The sequence below is a fragment of the Pundamilia nyererei genome, unplaced genomic scaffold (assembly GCF_000239375.1).
Source record: "Pundamilia nyererei isolate P.nyererei 1_Seehausen unplaced genomic scaffold, PunNye1.0 scaffold00146, whole genome shotgun sequence".
Lineage (NCBI taxonomy): Eukaryota > Metazoa > Chordata > Actinopteri > Cichliformes > Cichlidae > Pundamilia > Pundamilia nyererei.
This window is the reverse complement of record NW_005187547.1, coordinates 973,425-997,044: the sequence shown is the minus strand read 5'-3', so window position 1 is coordinate 997,044 and position 23,620 is coordinate 973,425. Positions and strand designations below refer to the sequence as shown.

General features: G+C 39.6%; 1 long non-coding RNA gene across 1 annotated transcript in view; it reads left to right on the top strand.

The window, feature by feature from the left end:
* LOC102203192 (uncharacterized) overlaps positions 1-23,620 on the top strand; it is a 115,198-nt gene that overhangs the window by 34,676 nt on the left and 56,902 nt on the right. The window contains exon 2 of the long non-coding RNA XR_312029.1: positions 13,417-13,553. This is a non-coding gene — a long non-coding RNA (uncharacterized LOC102203192). The remainder of the gene's footprint in view (positions 1-13,416; positions 13,554-23,620) is intronic.

The following is a 23,620-nucleotide window of genomic DNA, read 5'->3' as shown; positions in this document are numbered from 1 at the left end:
CCCTGCTCGTCTGACCCACCGTTGAACCTTTGGTTGCTCTGACAGATCGCTCCAACACAAGCCTTTCATTTCATCAGTGAAAAAGGGTCTCTCTCCGCTATTTTTTTTTAATGCGTCGCGTCTCTCAGCGCAAATAGACAGCAGTAAAAAGATCAAGTCCAGTGCCATTAACGTGTGTGATATCTGCGCTTTGTGCGTGTTTGTCCAGCTCGGTGCCATTGATGTATGTGATGATTGTGTGTCTGTATAGGGCCCATTTGTGAGATAAGGCGCTATAGTGGAGATAAGGGACGTGCAGAAAGGGGCTTTGTTTCGTCCAGACATGGTGAGAGGTATTGCAGACAATTATAATGTTTCTTTGGAGCTCGACTCTTCCGAAGATGACACACCCTAACACAGACCGCCCATTCAGTCCCCGTGGTTACGTATTGGACAAATGACAACTGTGCAGGTCTACGTCTGTGCAGACATTATATGTCTTAAAGAAATGATATTATATGAGCATCTCTTAATGAAGCTTTTCATTTCATGCATTTTTAAAAATGATTATTTCTGTGGATGAAAAGCAGCAAAAATTGAGATTATTGTCAGGCGAGTGGAAACACTGAAATAAAGATCATAAATGAAATTTTAATTTTCCTGCTCGAGGACATTTGTGAGGTTGTAATCGGTAATTTTGAGCCTAAAAGAGACTAGATAAACGAAATGAAAAAAGGTTTAGTATCGGTTTGATTTTACAAAAGGTGTGTGGTGAGAGCGTGCACCCAGAGATGCAGTAGATGGATGGGATTGTTAAAGTATGGGAATGGGATCAAGCAATACTGTAGATGGAGAGCACTGTTGTACTGTTTTAGTTGTAGCTTAATCTATTATATTTTGGGAGTACAAACTGTGAAGTTCTCCCTCTGTGTGTTTTTTGAGGTTTTAAATAATTAAAATAATAAAAATGATTCCCATGTCTGAACACGGGGGCGGACTTAGCTATGGTTTGAGATGTAAAATATACTGGTTTTCTGTGTCAGAGTATAAAGTGCTCAGGTGTTTCAAGGTTTGAGAGTTCATGTGTGGCCTCTGTTGGTGTCAGAAGGACTTGCACTGTGGGACTGGTTTTATTTCATGTGCATAACTATTAGTGTGCGCATATTTCAGTGTTTTTCAACTGCACATCTGACACGCACTGAACTCTTCACCCCTTGCATTGCAAATCTTTGGCTCAGGACCTGCAGTGCTTGGCAAACAATCTAGGAAATGGAAATAATTTTGTTTGTGTGTGCGTTCTTAATTTCTAGGTAATTTCTAAGTGTAAAGCTGAGGTGTGTTAGTTGTTTTGATTAAGATTTGAGCTGAAACTGATACATCTCTGCCTTTTGACAATTTGAAACATTTACATTTGAGGTACACAACATGTACTTTTCTCAATTTTGTGCCCTTAGCCAGATTCTTAGTGCCTATAAAATGTCAGTATTTCCCCATGTGGAGAGTCCAGGAGTGTTTTAATGATCAGTTCCTGTACCACAGCTTGATAAAAACTGTAGTTCCATAAAAATATTTTGCTAAAAAGTTTTAAGCAGCTGATCTGTTCTGTGTAATAGATTACATTCCAAAAGTAAGCTTTCCAGCTTTGTTCACACTATAAAGCTTTTATAATAGCTTTTATGAACCTCAGGCTTTGTACAGTATGAAGCTTTTATCTATAAGACTTTCAGCTGTGCGTTAGCTTTGCCAATAAGACATGCTGTTTAAGAGTTGGCAGCTGGTCTCTAGCCTCCACAGTAAATGGTTTGCAGCTGACTCTTATTCATAGTGTGTTTTTTCCCCTTTTTTCCTTTTCAAAATGATTTTGTCATGACCAAAACTTTTCTTAGGTAGAGTTACCAATCTTTGCCAGCTTGTCAGTCATGCTGTCCCACGTCTGAGACTCAAAAATCTCTACTAAGCTAATTTATCGTCCACTTTTTTAAAAGGGTGTTTTAGTGCTTTTTAAATATTTATTTATAAAAAGGGAGCTGTAAATCATCACAGGAAGCTCTAATACTTCTTTTTAAAGATTAAGGTGCCCATGTGGGAAATCCCGCATGTTTAGCTGCTGTGGTGGAACTTGCCATGGGAGACATTCCTTTCTACCTGAGTAAGCTGAGGCACACACACGCTTGCACGCACGCACACACGCACACACGCACACACACCTAACATTTTAACAAGATAGGCCTGTTGTGCTTGTTCTCACTAAAACTAACAACTAATATACTATATCAGGAAGCAAAGTTATAATAAAGATAATAGACGTGTATGTGAGGCTGTTTGCGAGGGGGGAGGAAGGGGTAGGGCTGCACTTTAATTACTTACAGCTGAGCAACTGAATCTCTCTCGCCCTCTCTCTCTCTCTCTGTCTACCCTATAATCCACATTTAAGTTATAAACACTGTTAAGTTTCCATCTCTTTCTTTTTCTCATCTTGGGTGGCCAAACTATGTTTTTGCTTGTGTGTATGCATGTGTGTGTGTGTGTGTGTGTTTGCCTCTGTGTCAGTTTTTGGGTTTTCATTTACATCTCTATGGATGAATGCCTATTAAAAAGTGTCGTTTTGTGGCCGCATTGTGGCCGTTCATGGCCCAAATTATGCTTCTTTTGCCTAATAGGGCTAACATTTGAACACGTGTATTTAAACACAAACTTTAGCAGTTTAGTTTTCTTTGGTTGTTTGGCATATAATTGCACGTCTTAACAGCTTTGACAGAAAACTGAGGGAAATTATGTGAAATTGCAGGGTGAATAATAAGCGAGTCTCGTGGAATTAAATACAAAACTTTACAATGGAAGAGATGCAAAAGAAAATGCATTGCTTGGGATGTTTTCCTGTTATCTTTGTGTTTATTGCAATTGTCACAAAAGCCCTAAGAAGCAGTTGTTGTAAAATTCATATAATTACAGACTTCCTTTCACGCTGCTGAGTGAAGATTATAAAGCCTTTCTCACAGAGGCTTCAGGTTTAATATTGCTTGGGTACTTGTAGTTCCTGGGTAGCTAAAGTTGATGTTTGATACTCTATTGATCCCTTAACAGAGTTTTCAGGTTTTATTGAGGTTTGCTGTAGAAAAAGCCCCACTGTGGTTGGAGTTGCTGGCAGGTAGCAATAACACCACCCCTCACTTCCATTTGATTTCAGCATTATTCTGAATGGTTGATAAGTAGTTTGGATTAAGTTTTACAATTATTAATGCGGTAACCAAATTAATAGTTTCATTTATTGAAGTTGATGACTAAATGCTCAAATTTTAACTTCCCACTGTTCCTAGAAAATGTACTGAGCCCGCTTTCAGATGGGCTACTATATGCAAACTGCTGAAGTAAAAGGCTTAGATATTCAATTCAATTCAAGTCAATTCAATTCAATTCAGTTTTATTTATACAGCACTAAATCACAACAACAGTCGCCTCAAGGCGCTTTATATTGTAAGGTAGACCCTACAATGATGCATACAGAGAAAAACCCAACAATCACAGGACCTCCTGTGAGCAAGCACTTTGGCGACCGTGGGAAGGAAAAACTCCCCTTTAACAGGAAGAAACCTTTGATAGAACCAGGCACAGGGCACAGGCACCTGTTGGGGTGAGAGAAGGAAGACAGAACAAAAGGAGAACCAGAGATTAGTAACAAGTATGGTTCAGTGCAGAAAGGTCTATTAACACATAGTGAGTGAGAAAGGTGTTTGCTTTAAACAGAGCTCGGAAAAAAACCTGAAGCTGTGAAGCTGTTGTTGCATCTTTAGGTTCTTAGGTATGCTCACTTTTAGTAAAGACGGTGGATTGAAACTGTGTTTAGTGGTGTGCATACAGATGGTTGGTGTTCAGGTTTCCCTCAAATGCTTTTATTTTCTCTAACTCTGACTTCGAGGTTCACTGTAGAGGCCATTTGAATACAGTGACATGTTTACGAAACCAGTTTGAGATGATCTGAGCTTTGTGACATGGTGCTTTAGCCATTAGAAGATGGAAGATGGGTACAGTATGATCATAAATGAATGGACATGATCAGCAACAATGCTCAGGCAGGCTGTGGCTTTTTAAAAAATGCTGAGTTGGTGTTAAAAAGACCCAAAGTGTGCCAAGAAAATGTTATATCCCCCACATCATTACAACACCACCAGCAGCATTTAAACTGTTGATATGACGCAGGATGTTTAATGTTGTTCATGCCAAATTTGAATGCTGAAATCCAAAACGTTGCAACAGAAATCAAGACTCATCGGACCAGGCAGCACTGAATATTTTCTCGCCTTTGGACAGTTGTCTATAAACTCTAGAAATGATCTGTGTGTGGTATTCTCAGTAAACCAGCTATTTCTGAAATACTCAGAAAAGTCCATCTGGCCCCGACAACCACCCTGATCATCTTTACCACATCTGAGTTAGAAAGAGTGAGTACGTGAGAGTGAAAGAGGGAGAGATTTTCTTATATAATGTGAAAGTAAATAAAAATACAGTAAAACTGTGAGGGTCAGCATAAATGGACAAGGTGGTAGGGGTGAAGAACAGAGTGAAACAGAAGCAGGAGTGTAGGAAGTTATGAGTAGCTGCTGACACCACTCTTTAGCTGTACAGTATATGGAGAGTCTCTATATGATCTGTGGGTGGCCTGAATTCATTCGGTGGAAACTGAAACCAGCCTATCCTCTCTAGTCTTACATCAACAGAATGTTATTTATGTGTTCTATTTTAAGGTGAAAGCTCAGAGTTTCTCCCTCTCTGTCTCCCTCTTTCTGTGTGTATGCCTGGAGCATTCCTCTTACTGCAAACTATGTGAAAAAAAAATAAACCGGGTTGGCTACGTTTCCCTAAAGTTAATGATTATAAAGAGGTGTTGGCAGACTAAATTATCACCTTCTGAAAGGACTCTTTGAAAAATATGCGAACCACACATATCTGCAGGAAACGTCAGTGTAATCCTGCCACCCTCACCTCACTGACTCCACCCATTTCTGAGCTTGAAAAACCCTCAAAAGCTACATTAATTTTTGAATGAAATGTTGATTTTTGTCCATAAAAAGGCATCACTGTAAAAAGGTTAGTTAATCTATCGATAACATTAGATGCACCTGAATGATATAAAGCAGAATGATTCCTTCTCATAGTATCACATCACTGAAACACTTTGCCTCCTGTTCAGATTATGTGCAGGTTAACAGTGCCAATCTTAACTCAGTTGATTGATACGACCGTTTCGTTTCTGAGGAATTCCACACGCGTAACTCTTTTGCCAAAACTCCTGTATTAAAATCATGAGGCGAAAAATCCCCCAGATGAAAGCGCAAAAAGAGCCAGTGTAATATGACAGCTAAATTTGATGGCACCGGGCAGACTAAGATGACTGCTCTGAAAATCTAATGAAAGGTTTCTTTGAGAGGCCATGTTAGCAGGTGAATGGAAGTGAAATATGTAGGCTTCCTCCTCCTCCTGCTCCCCTCTCCCCACCTGTACTCTTTCTCCAGGCTGAAAGGAAAGCCTGTCTAGGCTTCGACTCTGTGTAACCACAGCTCACTAACAACTTCTAGTGATTCATTTCTGTGTGATTTATCTATACATTTGTCCGTGTCCCAATGAAGGAAGGAGTTATTCCAATATAGCTACTTTTAAAGCCTTTTTTAAACTACACTTTTCCTTTCTCTTGCATAAAGAGGCATTGTACATGGGACAGACCAAAAAGAAAATTAAATAGAGTAAGTCTTTATTCTGATTGTTTTTAAGAGCGAGTTATTAATTCGACATAAGAAAAGGTAATAAATTAAATGACTGTTTACATTTTCCTCTCCTCATTTTTAACATTTTGTGTCTAAGTGAGTAATGCTGTTCATTATTCAAACTGAAGCTTAGGAAACAAAACGAGATCTGACACACCCTTGTATCAAGCCCCTGGGCTAGTGAGAGACAATATGTTGTTCTAATATGTTAATTTCACATTATGGATTCAGTGAAAATGAGCATGTGAGATGATCACACCATTAAAAGTTAGCATTAGCAATGTACTATGCTAATCACACCAGATGGGACCATTCTGTTTGTGTAAATTAACTTCCTCCACTTCTTTGTCGTCAGACCTGGGAAGATAATCCTTGACAGGCCTTACTTGACTGAAATATATTGGCTGAAATAAATTCATTTAAATGAGCTTTCAGGAAACATAGTCCGAGCTCAGATACCCTCAGACTACGAATGTGCTGCGCGCCTCATTCCAGGAGCTGCTGTAAATTACTTTTTCATTTTCAAGGTTTAAAATAAGCTGTGAAAATATACCAGACTTGGTGGTAACTAAAAGAAAATGTAACTGGTATGTTTTAGAAATACATATGTATCTTGGCAACAGTGTCTCGCTTGAGCCTGTAAGCCTGAAGTACTCAGCTGATGGGGTCTTTTCAGGAGTTTGTGTCTGGTTTTATGTGAGTTATGGGTAAGCCCTTTCTTTCCTCTTGTGCCGCTTGCCAACAGTCTAGCTGGGTAGACTGATTTGCTCATACACATCTTTGGTACAGTCTGTTTCTGCAGTCTGCATATAATCATTAGCACTTTAGGATTTTAGAGTTATTCTTCTATCGTGATTTGCTCTAGGTGGTGGCTTGGGGGAAGGTGTGATAAGTACTAATGTGAGGAAAACATCTACCTCTAGTAGAGAAACTTGCCCCATTAAAATGCGTTGTTTTTATGCCAAGAATACTGTCATTATCATAACAAACTACACAAATGGACTCTGATAAAATTCAGTAACCCTCCTTAGCCAAAATCAGTATTAGTTTTCCACCACTGTCCCCGGGCATGTTCTGGCTCTCTGGCTCCATAATCCAGGGCATATTCTAAGATCCCTAACCCAGCAGTAAGCTTTGTTATTGGGCTTTCGTCCAGCTCTGCTCTTGGGAGGTCCAAGAGCTCCTCTAAAACCCCTCTGGTATTTTTTTTTTTTTTGTTATGTGAAGGATTTTTATTTTCAATCACACTGTCCCAATCCCCGGGACAATTAGAGGTCGTCACAGAGCAGTTTACAGAAAGTGCAGAGCAACTGAATGTTGTTTTGGAAAGTTGTTATGGTCCCTTGTGTAACTGAATAGTCTTGGAACAGCAACATTAAAAAGAAAGAAAGAAAAAAAACTTCACAATACAGTAGCAGAAATAGGTTGCTTATCTTTTAATATTTTATACTTACCAGAGACCTTCTTTATCTAAATCCCCGAAAAGTTGAGGGTGTCCAAGAAAATTAAATGTTTTACACAGACATTCGGTAAGCATTTCTTCCAAGACCTTATTCAAATCCCAACATGAGATAATTATATGTTTTCATCTTCCAGGTACTTGAACTCATTATCTCAATTCAGTCTACTTATATCATCAGATCTAATAATTTCACACAAGGAGCTTATACAGTATCATGTAGTGCTAATAGACCTTCACATCTTGCCAGATTTGTGTTTGTAAAATCAATGTTTAAAGAGACAATTTGGCATTTTTGTTATGTTCCATTTCTTTCACTAAAAGATAGCCATAGTTACCCTTTATTAGAACTCTGTCACACAATGCACACAACTTTTACTTTGAAGGCTAACAATCTCCATTGCTTTTTACTTTGCACTTTTTACAGTAGTACAACACTAGATGTTGGCATGTGCTAGCAGATAAGTCGGTGTATTCCATGCAAACTACAGGCGACTGCAGCAGTCTGCTAGCAACCAAAGCTATCACAAAGAAGTATCCCCAGCAAGTATCCCGAGCTCTGATTGTACTTAGCTAGTAACCAGCCATTGGGGAATTTGCCTTTTTCCCGTGATAGCCAGGTGGTTGCTGAGTGGTCTCTGGGCTGGGGTGACTTGGGCCTTATTCAGCAGTCTCTAGCTATCTTGTATGATAGCAGTATTGTTCATGCCAATGTTTACATGTAGGACAAAGCTCTCCAGTGGTGATAGATGGAAGCACATGAGAAAAAAGGAGGTTATATACAGCAATGTCTCAAGTAGAAGTAGTGGTAGATCAATGGATTCTTCAGCTTTGTTTCCTTTTTCAAAAAGGTGATTACTTCATTTAATATTTTATATTACGTTCAGTAACATAAAATCAAGTGTATATATTGAAGCGAAAATAGATCTTTCCATAAACCAATACTTACTATACTGACATGACAAAACCACAATGTAGAAGCAGAAATAATGTATTAGTGCACTGAAAACACAAGGAAACTACTGTTCACTTATTGTGTGCAAGAGCTTGCTCTAAATTGCTGCTTAAAATATTTGTCCAACATTAGAGCTAATGATAGCATAAGGAAAAAACAAGCAAAGCAACATTACCAAATTATAATCACCCGGTATTTATGAGCCACTATTTAACAGTTGTGGCAGTGGAGCAGTTCATTTTGTGCCTTTAAATAACTACGTCGAACTCATTAACCTTTCACATGTACACATTACTTCTGCAACCAACCCTGTTCTCTCTCTTTCTCTCTCTCTCTCTCTTGGCCATTATCTTGTCAGCATGAAGTCATTGTCTGAACCAAGCCCAATGATGTAATTTCCTTCATAAACAAGTCCAATTTCCTCTTGAGGTTCCATGTGAGCTGAGTTTATCCAGAGTGCCCCAAAGGGACTTCAGTTTGCTTCAGTCTTTCTACTTCACCCAGTATACTGCAGGACTTTCCATTACAGCTTGCTTATTTCTATAGGTGGATGAGCCTTGTGTGCAGCAAAACCACATAAGACGTGTTTGATGAGACAGACCTTGTCATAAAATCATTCATATATTAAGGTGTTCTATACTCTTCTATACGTATCCATCCATCCATCCATTTTTTTTGCTCCTCCAGTTTAGGGTCACGGGTGGACTGGAGCCATCCCAGCCACCAAAGGGCTTCAATAACTAGTCCATAAGTAATATACCAAACAGTTGATTCTTTTCATCTGGATGCAGTGTTTTCCATTCATCAAGTGACTTCCTCTAAAAACACTGCATCCAGATGAACAGAATCAACTTTGTGGAATTTCCTTACCTGGATGATTGAGGATGCATCAAAACTTAAGTAATATAGTTTTCTATAAGTACCCTGGCTTAAAGTGTAGATTATCTGAGTGAAAGCATATAATCTTTTGATAGGTTTTTGGTGGAGAAGTGGTTCTTTTTTTCTTTTTACAGCAATGCAGATTAACGATCCAGTCACAACCTGGACTGATGTCAATGCTCAGGCATCACAATATGTGGAAACGCTGCGCTGTTCAAGCAGAAGTTGTAGTTTCTTTAAATCAGCAAGGTGAAACGAACGACCACAGCATGAAGTGTTTTTGGGATTTTTTTATGGAGTACATCACAGCTGTGGCCTGCCTGCAACAACATGGCCTTGGTTATTGTATTCAGCAAACGTAATCACAATCTAGATGAGCTTTAAAGCTGCTCGTTGCTGTCAGGGGAAAAAGAGCACCATTTTCCTTGCCAAATACCCTCCTTGGTCTGTTTCTCATGGAAGAGTGATATGGGTTAGGAGTTTAGAACTGTAACACACCCATGTGTTTTAACAGTTCTCCACCACATGTGTTATCAGCTGAATGTGGGAAAGCCCCGCTGAGAGAATGACATCATCCCCTAAAACTAATGATATTTTTAACACACAAGGGTGTAACTGGGAGGAAAGAAGGCCATGGCAGAGACTGCTGAAAACAACTGAAACTAATGTAAACAGATAAAGAGGCAGATGCCAATTAAGGGTCGGAGGAGAGCTTTAGATTTTGCACAATTTGGAAAAGGTGCAAAAGTGCACAGCGTACAGTTTATGGAACTTCCAGAAAGAACTTTGAATCTCAAAGCTTTAAAAGGTTATCAAAGCATCCTTTATAATAAGTAAAACACAATGTGGGCTATAAAATGAAGCATTTGCAATATTTTTTTCACCTTTTAAAGCTCCAACATAGTCGGGAGTTTGGTCTTAAAATGTTTTAACTCTGCATGTGCTGTCAGTTTAGCCATAATTAGCATGAAACCCAGTGACATAATTTATAGTTTTGCAGTAAGAGAGAAGGGTGGAACTGGAAAATCGCATGGAATCTTTGGAAATGAGTGAATGCTAAGAAAGACTGAAAACAATGGAAACAATGATGATGCCTGCAGTTTTTTTTTCTGGGAACAGGGTCGTGATATGCTATAATTCACTGGCATTACCATAGAAACATGAGCATGTTAAAGTAATTGGTTTCGACAATAAATACAAAGTGTGAGCACACAATGTCTCATCAATTCTGAATAGGGCAAAAGACGCTGAACTGCCTTCTCAGCAGTTGAGCCTGCATTTCAGACTTCTCCAAAGGTTGTGGGCTCTGTTTAGCAGAACTTTGGCAAAGACACAAACTCATCCTAATAATTGTGAAGGTTTCTTCCAACATATTAACTGTCAGCTGAAAGTGTTCTTGCAGCATTAAAAGCATAGACACTTAAATCTGATACTTCTCTTACTTTAACAGGCATGTTTTGGCTTAGTGTGTAAAATCTTGCATTAACGTTCTAAAATTCTGTTAAACATTCTTTAGATTAGACACCACATGATGATGTAACATTGTAAGTGTTTTTTTTTCTTCTGATCTACTGATACTGATACTATCTGGCGTAGTCGACTGATTAAGGGGTGAAGTCAGCTAAAGTCATCTGGCCACTGCTTCTTTAAAGAAAAGTGGTGAGCTGCTCATGCTATTAAACTAAAAAAAGGGGGGGGGGGGCTTTGGGGAAGCTTACATCACCATTGTCATTACCACCATGACCACTGCACTGACCAGCAATATCATCTGCCTCACCGCTGTCATCATTATCAGCTCCCAAAGCTCAGTGCAGTAGCATAATAAACTCTGAGATTTAAAGCCCTGCTGGAAAGATGACATCATCTTTAACCTCTCAATAATTCTTCAGCGAAGAACTGACAGAACTGAAGAGCTAGCTGTGTAAATGATGTGGTGTGTTGGCATCTTTGCAGGAATTGTCAGCTGCTTTGCTGTCTACATCTCAAAGAAAAGGCCCTGTGGGAAAGTTGACATCATTCACATGCTGCAGAACAATAACTGGCATCTCTAATCCTCTGACATAAAATTGACATATGTCTAGAATTGGAGGGGGAAAAAATATGTGAGCAGTGGAAATCGTTGGCCCTTCTGCCGGAATCATCAGCTGTTTGGCGTTCTGGAAATGAGTGCGGGGGTTTTTATTTTAGCAGACTTGTCAGAGACACAGCCCGTGAACTGCAACTGCGAGGGTTCAGCGGTTCTTCATGAAATGCTGTCACACATCTCTGTGCAGTGTTCCAAGGGTATCTACTCTGTAATGTCCAAGATCGCTTAATAACCCTCAAGAATATGTCTTCAGTCTAACCCCAGGCTAAATGACATAATTCCTAGACAGTGAAAGCTCAGCTGTAAACTTCAAACTGGTATGAAAGGAAATAAATATGAGGTCAAAAGCATCTGAAAATTTACAACCATAGCGGCCAGCCCAAGGTTAGAAACTTGAAAACTTGTCAGCAGGCGTTCATCAAAGATGCAGTAAGGGCTTGAGGGACATACAAGCTCTCTATTGCAAAGTTTTGTGTTTTCACAGAAAACTGACAGAAAGGCAATGTAGTAAACTTGCTGAAAGGTATAGTTATATGCAACATTTCAATTCAGTTGAGTAAAATTCAGTAAAATTCAATTTCATTTATATAATGCCAAATCACAACAACTGCCAAAGTGAATACTGTTTATCTTGTTTATGTTTACTGATCAAATATGACATAGAAATGTAGATAAAATGTGTTTTAGATAAAAAAGTTTTCATAGAAAGCTGTTAAAATGCATAAATACAAAGTAAAGAACCATTTTTTTACACTGTAATCTAATAGCTAATTAATCTAATTTGCTCTTTTCTACCCTTTTCTTCATGGGGGTGGGGGGTCCACTGGATGCTGCCTTTGGGAAAAAGCACTCAGTTTACTAAACTGGCTGAGAAAGCATGCCCACTCTACACCAAGATTTTATATATATTTATATAATGGCGGTCTAACCTGGTACCTTTACTGTTAGTGTTTGGAATAATTTAAAAGCAACAATAGTAATTACAAGGAACTGCTGATGAAGTCCAAGTTCATTTATTTGGTATTTATTCTGTATATGAGCAGTTATGATGTTAAAGGTTAGCACCCCATAGCATACAAAATCAAATCAAGACAAAATGTGGCATTTACATCCTCTGACTTGCTATATTACGTCCCTCTGTCCTATTTAGGGATTCATGGGGTTCTACATGAATATTTGAATTCATTTGCATGAACAAACAAGCTGTGTTGCTCATGATGCAGTGTTGTTTAGCTGGCTTGTCTGGGGTTCTCACCTGCTCAGGAAGAAGGATGAGTAACACCGTTAATTGTTGAGGTCACTGAATATTGCAAAGTCCATAAAAGGGTCTAACAAAGCTGAATCACTTAATGAATCAGTAACTGGAGAACCAGAGTGGAGAACCAGTGCCGTTAGAGTTTCGCGGGCACATACAAGAAGGATACATCACATGCTGAGCCTTTCTAACTCCTCAAAGAAGTGATGGCATCACTGAATGAATAATGAAAAGCTGACATCTCAAGTGTCCTGTATACTTTGCATTCTCTTCAGATCTTTCCTCAGGCACAATGTAACTTAGTGTCTGACTCAAGTGAGTCACGCTAACATCTGTAGAGAAAATATGGTGTGCTGTTTTTAAGTCAGTAAGTGAGTGACTCTGCCTGATGAGTTATTGGGTTTATACTGGACAAAGTCAGTGGCTCATTTGCAAATATTTAATCAGAATCCGTAGCATCATTTTACAATAGGAACAACTCTGTAATTAGTCAGTGAGTTGCTATATAATAAGGAAAAAAGTACAGGAATTCAGGTTGCATGCAAAAGCTCAGGCTTTTACACCAGGATATCAAAGTACACATGACTAAGCTGCTGATAGTGCTACTTTTAACAGGCATGGAGTAAACACGCTGGCTGCTTATGCCCATGTTCAGGATGCCACAGTGTTTGAATTGGATGTCAGTACGATTTCAGCATGTGACCGAATGATGAGCGTGAGTCCTCCGTGTGACTGGAAGGATCTTCAAGTGGTCACCTAATTATTGTTGAAATCCCCTACAACACATGTACGCAGACAGACACACAGTTAGACATGTCTTCTTTCCTATGGAGTATTAACTCTTCCTTGTTTATCCAGTTGCTATGAAAACACAATCAGCCACAAGTCAACACTGAAATACTCCAAACAAGCTTGATTATTTCTCTAATTAAGCTTTAATAAGCCCTTATTAAACGGCCACAGGCCTCGTTAGGCGGTTCATTAAGCCATTTCATCCTTTTATTCCTTCATTAAGTCCCTTTTTCTTCTTTCTTTTCTTCTCAGGGAGTGTGGGAGTGGTGAGGTCTGGGAGATCACGACCTTAATTCTCTCCAAGACAGACGGTTTAATTAACACTGGAAGAATCCTCACTGACTCCAGACCTCTACAGTGAGAATGTACAGGGGAATTGGCTTGCCAAGGTAAGTCACTATGCTAATGTGCTTTTTACTGTTGCATTATATACACTAATAACCTCTTAGGTTAGAACAACTCTGTCTCCTGTATTTGTGATGTAATTAGATGATAATATTGTGTGTATTAAAACATGCAAAAAATATCAATTCACATCTAATTTGGCAGTGTTTTGGAGAGATGATTATCATGAGCATGAGTGAATTAAATATGAAATACATTTTTTTTGAAACCTCAATATTAGAAATGGAGGGGTAAGCAATTTTTAAAGTGGTGCAAGTTACAGAACAGCAAGATGTAAATATTCAACCAACTGACAGCATGCTAAAAGTGGCTAATTTTTTTGGTTCCCCTTCACCGGGTAGCACGTTATGTGCAGTCAACACTGACATTTTGGTTGCAACAGCTGTCGCAAAGTGCAAAATGTTAAGATCCCACCACTTGTGTGTGGGTTGTTTACAGTTTAGAAGCAGGAAATCTATTCGTGTTATCAAGACAAGTTTGACTGCGAAAGCAACTAGAACGGAACATTTGCCACAGATAGAGAGAAGTCTGAAGTGGCTAACCATCAAAACTTCCTAAATGTTGATCACCTTTTTAAATTTTCTCACATTGGTTTGCACTTTGACATTATGCACCAATACTGAGTTAACAGTATCCTGTTTGAGCAGTGTATCAGTTTCAGGATGGCATCTAGTTAAAAATATCTTTTTACAAGGATTTGATGCTCACAGTGATGCTTGTGATAGTTGTTTTTTGTACTGACTAAAGGTAATAAACTGATACCAGCTGGACACCCAAACATTATGCTCAAACCGAGTTTTCGGCATTACAGTTTTTGGAACTAAAAAGAGTCCCTTTTGAAAAGTGCAATATTAAATGTTCACCCTGAAGCTCAAAAGTTGCAGATAAGGGTTAATAGCACCTGTTTTTAATGTCTGCTGTGTTGGGGGATTCCCCTCTCTGTGTGGAATAGTGAATCTCCCACACACAGAGCTTCTATTTCACATGATAACAAACAGCACCTGACAGTGTGTTTGCCTTTAGCAGTAAAGAAATTTATACCCCTGGGAATCTTAAAGAACAGGTGTTCCTCAGTTCATCCACCATAACACTGTTTATAATTGCATTAAGGATCAGTACACTCAGAAAAATAAATGGACCTATTGTACTTGCAGGGCAATGTTTTTCCTGCGGTCTCTGCAGGTGAGGCTTGACGTTGAATGACTAAGACTTCTGATCCAGATTTAACTGACATTCAGCCTGGTTCCCATTAAAACAAACATAACAAAACTATGTTGTTAAAATGTTTATGATTGCATAAGACTGTGATTTTCTCCAGCCAGCTAGGATGTTTGAGTGCTAACGTTGTACCTTTGCATATTAGTACATAGCATAGCATTTTTCTACTTATACTGACCGACTTGTCAAAGCTTATCTCACATCTTCACCTATGCTCAGCTAACATGCATGCCTCCAGACGGTGAGAGGAAAGGAGAGCACCCAGTTAGAAAAGCACCAGGCACGGGAAGAACAAAGGCCCCAAGAAGGCTGACACCCAGAGCTCACTTGCAGAAAAGAAAAAAAACAAAACAAAACCCCCCAGAATTATGCAACTACATGTTTACTGTTTGGAAACAGCTTTTTGGTCCTTGAACGGATACCTTTAGTCAGTGTCAGAAATTAGTAACTCTAACAGTAAGTACCAAACAAGTAGGGCATGGAAGCAGTACATCTAATGTAGACGTGTGTGTATTTTTGTGGGGATAGAGAAAGAGAGTGGTAGAAAATTAAATATTGTGGGAAAAGTTAATGTCTGTATGTGTACGCACACAAAAATGCATTTTTAAAAATCCTGCTGAGGTAACAGATGTTCACTGTAGCAATAAGCAGCGAGTGTCCAAACTAATCACTGGTTTGTGTGTGTGTCTGTGTGAAGGGGAATATGTGTCCCTGTGTAAGTCAGAAAAGCTGTCCTTCACCTGTCTGTGCTGTTTTTGGTACACTGTATGCATGTGTGTGTGTGTAGGCTGACATGCTCTAGTGCACATAGATAAATATTACACCTTCAGTGATGAAGTGACTGAGCTTCCTGACACTTCTCCAGATGTCCAAACCCCAGGATTCACCGTCTGCCTCCTTCATTTTTTGTCTTTCTTCCTGTCCTGGTTGTTTTGGATTTCTTTGAGTACCAACACAGCATCCCTGTTGTACAATTTATTTTATCACAATGCTTCTGTAGATCACTCGCTTCAGTTGCCCTTGCTAGCACATATAGCATTAAACACGTACTCAACCTACACATGCACATTCGTATTTACTGCGGTGAATATGAATATGCCCCCTCCCCGCATGGAAGTGCTGGTTTTGACGTTATGCAAAGTCACAGCTCCTACATAGGAAGACAAAACGAGAAACACACACACCCCATATGTCAAGTGATAAGTTACAACATTAGTGCCAAAAATTCCATTGAAAAGCAGAAGCTCTGACTGTTTTTACCTTTTTTGTAGAGAGAAATGAAACTTGTGTAACTACAGTATCCACAGTTGAGAGATTATATTGACTTACACATTAAGTATGATGAAAAAATGTAGAAATATTTGCCATTATTGTGTATTTAATCAGAGATGCCTTTGCAGACGGCTTTTTGATGTGCTAAATAATGCTCTGAGCGAGTAATCCTAACTTAAGTGGGTACTTGGTTTTATTCAAGTCCAAATCTGAAAATAGGAGGATAAGCTTTGGACAAATGCTGAATCCACAAGATTACGGTGTGCAGCTTAGCCTGCTGAGCAAGCCAATCACTGGCTGAGTGTCTTAATTGTCTGTAATTGTAGCTGTAGTCTAGTCAGTGAAACAATCAAAGCAAGCTATTACAAGACCTCGGTCACCAGTCCTTAGGGTGGGACCTTAGATCTCCAGATACGTGCATGCACATAGAAATATACAATTGCGTCTACATGCACGCATCCATGCACGCACGCATGTACGCACACAGAAACAGACACATACACATACAAGCATTCACCCACACATTTCCTGTGTGTTTCATGTAAGACAGTCTTTTTCTTCCTTCTCTTCTGTTTGGAGAGGAAGTGCAGGTCTAATGACTTTTCCAATGCGTCACAAGCAGTGCATGTGGGAGGCAAGCAGCCGCACTGCACGTGTGTGCATGTGAGAACCTTTATGCATATATGTATGAGTCTGTGAAGGGCTTGACACATGCGAGATTTGTTATTCATTTGTTAAAGGCTTTATGTGTATTTCGCCTGTCTGTTTCAGAGAAACTTCACAAAAAGTTTGTGGGTGCTTTTGAAATAAAGTTATTCATGTGCTTGTGTTCACAGGAAGTGTGCACACCTAACTGAGTATTTTTGGTCAGCCTCTGAAAAATAAGCATCTCATAGGGATTCTGATTCACTCCTTGCATCGATGTGGCCATGTGCACCACTGAATACTGCATGTGTACACAGTTTGTTTTTGAAAGTGCATCTTGTTTCTCGTAAACAGAGCTACCACTGAGAACATACACAACTGTAAAACCTAGTCTGTCTGCACTACTCATACTCTACATATCAATCCTAATCAATATTTTATTTTATGGGAGAATGTGTAGCAAGCTGAACTTTCAGTAATAATATTTTCTGTTAATGTATAATGTATTTATGATGGTTGCTGCCAATATTTCTCCTCATTTTCAGTGTCCCACTGCATCATTGTGGGGCTCTGGAGGGTTCCACTCATAAATCACCAACAACTGGTGAAAGTCAGGCTTTTCACCATGAAATGTAACAGTTTTTAAAAAATTGGAGTCTTTTTAAGGAAACAGTTGAAGCAAAGACAAACCGTTACAATGGCTGCAGATTTCATGTGTCCATTGGTATTGGCACTTTTTAGTTTTGTTCTATTGGTGCATTCTTGAATTAGTCCGAAGTTTTTATGGGATGCCCTCTCAACCTCGATTTCCTACTCAGAAAGTCCAATCTCTATCCATGAATGTACTGCAACAACAAAAAGCATAATGATTGTGATCCCTGAATGTCTCTACTTTGCTAGGACCCAAACAAATCTTACATTTGTGTTTCCAGGTATCTGGACTGCAACATATGTTACAGCTAAGTTAGCTGTAAATGCAGGCAACAAGAATCAGAGGAACTGGTTAAGATGCCGTTGCACAAAAAGGTGACTAAATGACTAAATGAACTGAGCAAAGAAAAGTGGCCATGGAGAAGCTCAGTTAGTAGTAGGAAGCGCTGGAGCTAAAGCAGGGTGCCAGAAACCTGACTGAGTTTACTTTGAAACTGCAGACACATGGATAGAAGTTAACTAGAGAAAGAATACGTTTAGAATAGCACATCATATACAAGTTACTGAACGTGTGACTGATTATATAAGCAGAGTATCTACTAGGTGGTAGACATGTCGGAGGTTGTAATGTAAGGTATGATCCTTAGCTCTGACCTCGAGCATAGATTTCTCTATTCCCACATACAAACACACAGGGAAACAGACATATGCCAAGAGAGAGAAGCAGCGGAGGGACTGACAGTCTCATTTCACTGACCAATATATATTAGTGAACTCCTGATTTAAAAATAACATTGATGCATTCGGTCATATATACTATTCAGACACCTTTGGGGTTACTTATCTCTTGCAGTGTTGGACAATCAGGTGTCTAGCAACACAACTACATCGCCACAAGCAGGAACCATTCTTCTTGGGTTGCCAGTGTGAAAAACCATTAGCTAATCCCCACAATGCCTTGTTCCCCAAGCTCCAGCTGCATTGAGCTTGCACAGTTCAGCTGAGGCCACAGAGAAGTGTTTTGCTCAAAACAAGTACCCATTCAAAGACCAGGGTTGGTTCTTAGCAACTTCAGCAAGTGACTATTGAAACATTATTTTAGGTGAAATGAAAAACAGAATCAAAAACAGTGTTTTGATTGGATTCAAGGCCTTTACTGAACCCTTCCACCACATTCATCACTCCTATTCTTTACCTTTGCTCCCTAGTGCCAACTCCATCATTTTCTTCACTATGTCTTATGCTTATGAACACCCACTCACATTTTCCTTCTTTTTTCTCCTCCTTTCATGTTTTTCCTTCAGTTTATTCCTCTTTCTACTTGTCCTTCCATTCTCCTCTGTCCTCCATCGTTTTCTGCCCAACACCCAACCTCTTCCAGCAGCTGTTCGTCTCCACTCCATTCCTTTTCCACACTTTTTCCTTTGGATCCTTTGCTATCATTACATTCTTTCTGTTGTTTGACATATTAAACTTCTTTGTCCTTTACTGGCTTTAAGTCTGGCTCCAATGCCACATATGTGGTGATCGAAGGATGAAAAAGGTTATAAGTATAGTGGAAAAGCAATGGCTTGGTGTAAGTATGTATTATTCAGTGATAAAATGGAATGACTTAGTTGTCTGCAATACCAAGAGCAAATGATAGCTATACATTTACAATAATCATTGATAATCATTACTAGTTATTTTAGGCACCTATTAATTTTCTTACCAAAACATGGGAAATGTCATGAACCCTCATGCTTGTCTACTGAATATAAGACTACAGGCTTAGCATTGATTAGCTTAGCCTTAAGACTGGGTAATCATTAACATTCACATCTGGAAAACAAGAGCTAAAGTTGCTACTGAATGAGTATGATCACCACTGACAGTGAGAAGAAGACATGGGAATGAAGCCCAACAGTCTTTTCCCCTGACATGTTTGAAACCTTTACTAGTTCTCATCAGTTTAAGTTTTATATCAGCATGAAACTGTCATCCTAAGCCTTATAATATAGGCTTTAAAAAAAGAAAAAAGAAAGTAGTAGAGATAAAACAAATGAGATAATGTGTCAATATAGTAAAACTTAGGAGGTGAAGCTTTGCTTGTCTGATCTGATCTGGCTGTCTGGTTTCATATTTAGTATTCACATGTGTGCGTGATATTGAGCTTCTTCTCTGACTCTCAGCCAAAAAGTCAATTGTTCAACATTAATTTTTCATATCACCATGGCGGTTTCAGTCATAGTTTTAACAGCGTATTGACCTGAAATGTTTTTGAAATCAACCAATTTGCAGAATCTTCTTTTGCCCGGATCCAGTAAATGGATAACATACTGTACTACAACCATGTCTCTACAAGCAAACTGTATTATTATTTCCCTTATTAGATTTTATGTTGTTATTGTTATTTTGTTCTGAATTGTTATTTGCTTAGATTTGGGCACTAAAACTGATTACTTATTTCAGGGAAAGAGATCATGATTAAAATGTAACCTTTTATCACATTAACCACCCTAGGAGCTCCTCCTTCATTTTCTGGGTTACCAGGGTGAAAGAGTTCCACCCCATCTATTGTATGATTGTTCAACTGAAGAGCAGCTAAAGCAGGAAAACCAATGATATCATGAGGTTGAAACTATTGATGAAATGTCACAAATCTGAAGAATTAAGTCGCCCTTGAAATGTAATTGAGAATGCAGTTTAGCGGTGTAGGAAGGTAATTCTTAGGAGACGGGCCTTATGTTTTATTGGTTTTAAAGTACTGACTCAGTTTAGCCTTGAGTTGCGTTTATTTTATTTGCAGCTGTATAATGAAGGGTCTTGGGTTTATCATCTCCACCAGGACCCTGTAAGGGAAGTCATTGCGTTCCGTCCTGCATGCTCTCCACTGCTCTCGTTAGCTTTTCATATCCCTTCTATCTGAGACTACTGAGGCAGTTCAGCTGAGGTCAGATAGATAGTGTGCGCTGCCCTGGGGATACACAGATTGGCTACCAACCAGAGAACCAGAATAAGTTTGAAGGAGATGTTCAAGTATGCTTTCAATCCCTCTCTCTCTCACTTTGCTGCTATATGCCAAGGCTTGTTGCTTGTAGAGGCTTGTGCCAGAGGCTTAAAAGAACTTTTGGGAATAATACTACTACTACTAATAAATAATAATAATAATAATAATAATAGTCTCTTTGTTTGAGGGATAGAAATGGGGTAAGAAAATGCTTGAAGCAGTGAGAAAGCCAGAAAGGCAGAGGCAAATACTTGCTCAGGCTAAAGCCTGAAGTCATTGCAGGAAGCTGATATTTTCCCAGACTTACTTTACTCTTTCTCGGAGTCTGATCCAACAATTGCAGCTTCCTCTTTGGGGCTAATAATACAGCAGAACCATTGTGCAAAGCGTCATTTCCCTTTGCCTGATTTAGCAAGAGAGAATGTTTGCATGCAATCTTTCCCCTCCCAGTGTGGTTGGGAGATTTTGCTGCCATCAGATTGGATTGTCACACCACATCGTAATAATGCACTATTATAGTCTGGCTCAGATGATCGTAGATACACAGATAACAGTCCTTTAGCTGCTATAGCTGCTCAGCTGTTCTCTAAGTCTCAGCTGTCTTGTAATGGTACTGTTTTTTGGTGTATAAAAAGACGAGCAACATGCTTTAATTTTTAAACAGTGTTTTTCTTTTACGCACATAATGACCTGAGATACACAGACTGATCACTGTGCATCTCAGCTTAGCCTTGATCATTCCCGCAGGCAAAGCATACTCAGCCTGTCTGACCAGCTTGACCAGTTTATCTATCTGTGTTTTTTGTGGATGCGTCTGTGTGTGTGTGTGTGTGTGTGTGTGTGTGTGTGCGTGTGTGCGTGTACATTCATATCTGTTCACCTGGCTCTCGGCCTATCTTGCAGTTTATCTTTATGTTTGGCTGACTATGCAGTTTCTATTTTATCGGTACGTCTACCAGTTTGTGTGTATGTGTGTGTCCATGGGTGAAATGACCACTGGGTTTCCTGCTGTGTTGACCACATGCTCAGCTCCATTCTCCTTTCCTTCAGTGCTGCTTTTTACCCCACTTGGCTGCTCTACCTTGACTACCCATGTTGTTCTGTCTTGCCTGGCTTTTCATTTTGTAGTGAATGGTCATGGTTTTGGGCCTTATTCTATCCTTGAGGTTTTGGACCTCATGGGGATCCCTTTCAGGTAAAACTGGTACACTGTGAAAAGAAAGCCTACAGGGACAAACACACAGGATTCAGATGGATACATTTTGCTACTCGCAGTTGAAATTGTAAATGTCACGTGCAGGTTTGCTTTTGAAATCACCTGGAGCCAAAGAGGTGTTTTACGACACCACTGTGTCAGGAGATAAAGATCTAGGAACCACAGCATGAGCAGTTATAGTCCCTTTCACTCAACAGATAATGCAATGAGCACCACCTACAGTGACTCAAACAATACTGAATGGAAATGAATAGAGTCACAGTGCTGCATACTGAATGACAAAGAATGATAAAAAACAAAACCAACAAAAACAACATCCTCAAAGAAGCCTTGCGCTCTAAATTTGCATGTTTAAGAGTTTTGATTTTTCTTTGTTAATGCCAGCGCTGAGAGGTACTCTTAAAACTCAGCACCACTGTCATCTTCATTATCATTACCACCAAAAAGTGCAACAAAATCCCGCCTTCTCTATCTCTCCACTTGATCGCAGCTCTATTTCCTTCTCTCCTCATAGCCACATTCTCCAGAAGTCAGAGACAATAATGGTCTAATTTGTCTGGGTGAGAGCTTGTGAGTGCAAATGCCTGGCCAGTAGACCATATGGTGTTGAGACTCAAGGAGAAATGCATGTCTCTGTGTATGACCTTACCTGTCTGAAAGCATGACATATTTGTTTGTAAAACATGTGCAGCTTGTGTGATTAGAGATTAAGTGTGTAGATATGCCCATTTGTCTTTGAGTGTGTGAAGAAATACCAGTCAAAAGGCTGGACTCAGAGAATTTTTTAAATGAAAACCTGTTGCTTGATTCAGTAAATAAATTACAAAATAATTGAGGAATATAGTCAATACACTGGGAACTTCTTAGATAGGGTCAAAGCTATTCCCAACACGGTCAACTCCAACAACTCAGCAGAACTGATTGTGTTGCCTACTCCATTATAAACAGTCCTAACTCTTTTTTCTTCTGTAAATAGTTCTTGTAGAGCTTACTGTTAAGCTCTGGGTCACTGCATGTGAAAATGTGTTCTAATTAAGTGGTGTCCACACATAATGATAAGGTATTAATAAAGTATTTGTTCCTGAAAACTCGTTTTATCCTGTGAAATTCTGTCTCTGCAAAACTACAAAAACGCTCCCAAACCCTGCCTGGGAGATGCCATCAATCACTTATCCAGCATCTTTCATTTATCTCTGATGGTCTCTTGACCTATCAAGTTGCATTTTGTCCAACTAAGTCTGTGTCATTTTACTGGAACTGCAAGCTACAGTCTAATACAAGTATCGTGTACTTGTTTCGCTTGTTTCTTTATATTATGTGCTGTGATTTTCTGAAATATGTGCAAAGAGAGTATTTACAATTCAATCTAGTTAAACTTTCGTTGCATTGGCAGTGTGTAGGGTATGGTATTGCATAATGCAGGGGTGTCAAACTCAAATGCACAGTGGGCCAAAATTCAAAACTGGAAAACATTACTATTTATTGAAAAAAAAATCTTGCTCCAGATATAAGAATGAATCTTTTCTTATGGACTCTGTGGCGGAGGTGTGGTCCCGGGTGTGGCTGCAGGGGAGGAGTGGTGCAGTGAACTCAAGGGGGCGGTGCTGGAGATGCCGGTGAGAACAGCTGATGGCGATTTGGACTGATGGTGGTTTCCTTCCCTTTTTATAGTGAGACGGAGAGGAGCGGGGAGAGAGGGAAATCAGCTGGGACCGACAGCTGTCAGACTGTCTTCAGTCATAACCCAGGGAAAACTATAAATAAATGTTGGACCTGAGAGCGAAACTCCACACTTTGGGGAGGTTGTCACGGGAAAATTTGCTCCAGGCTCAGCAGCGTCAGCAACGCCTATATGACAGAAGGGCTAGACTCAGGCAATTTTCACCGGGAGAAAAAGTGCTTGTATTACTCCCTTCTTCAAGCTCAAAGTTGCTTGCCAAGTGGCAAGGACCCTTTGTGGTCACACAAATCGAGTCGGGGACGTCATACGGCGTGCGGCGCGCGATGAGAGATGCCAAACGCCGGTACCGGGAACGTGTGGAGTCCCGCTTCCACCAGGG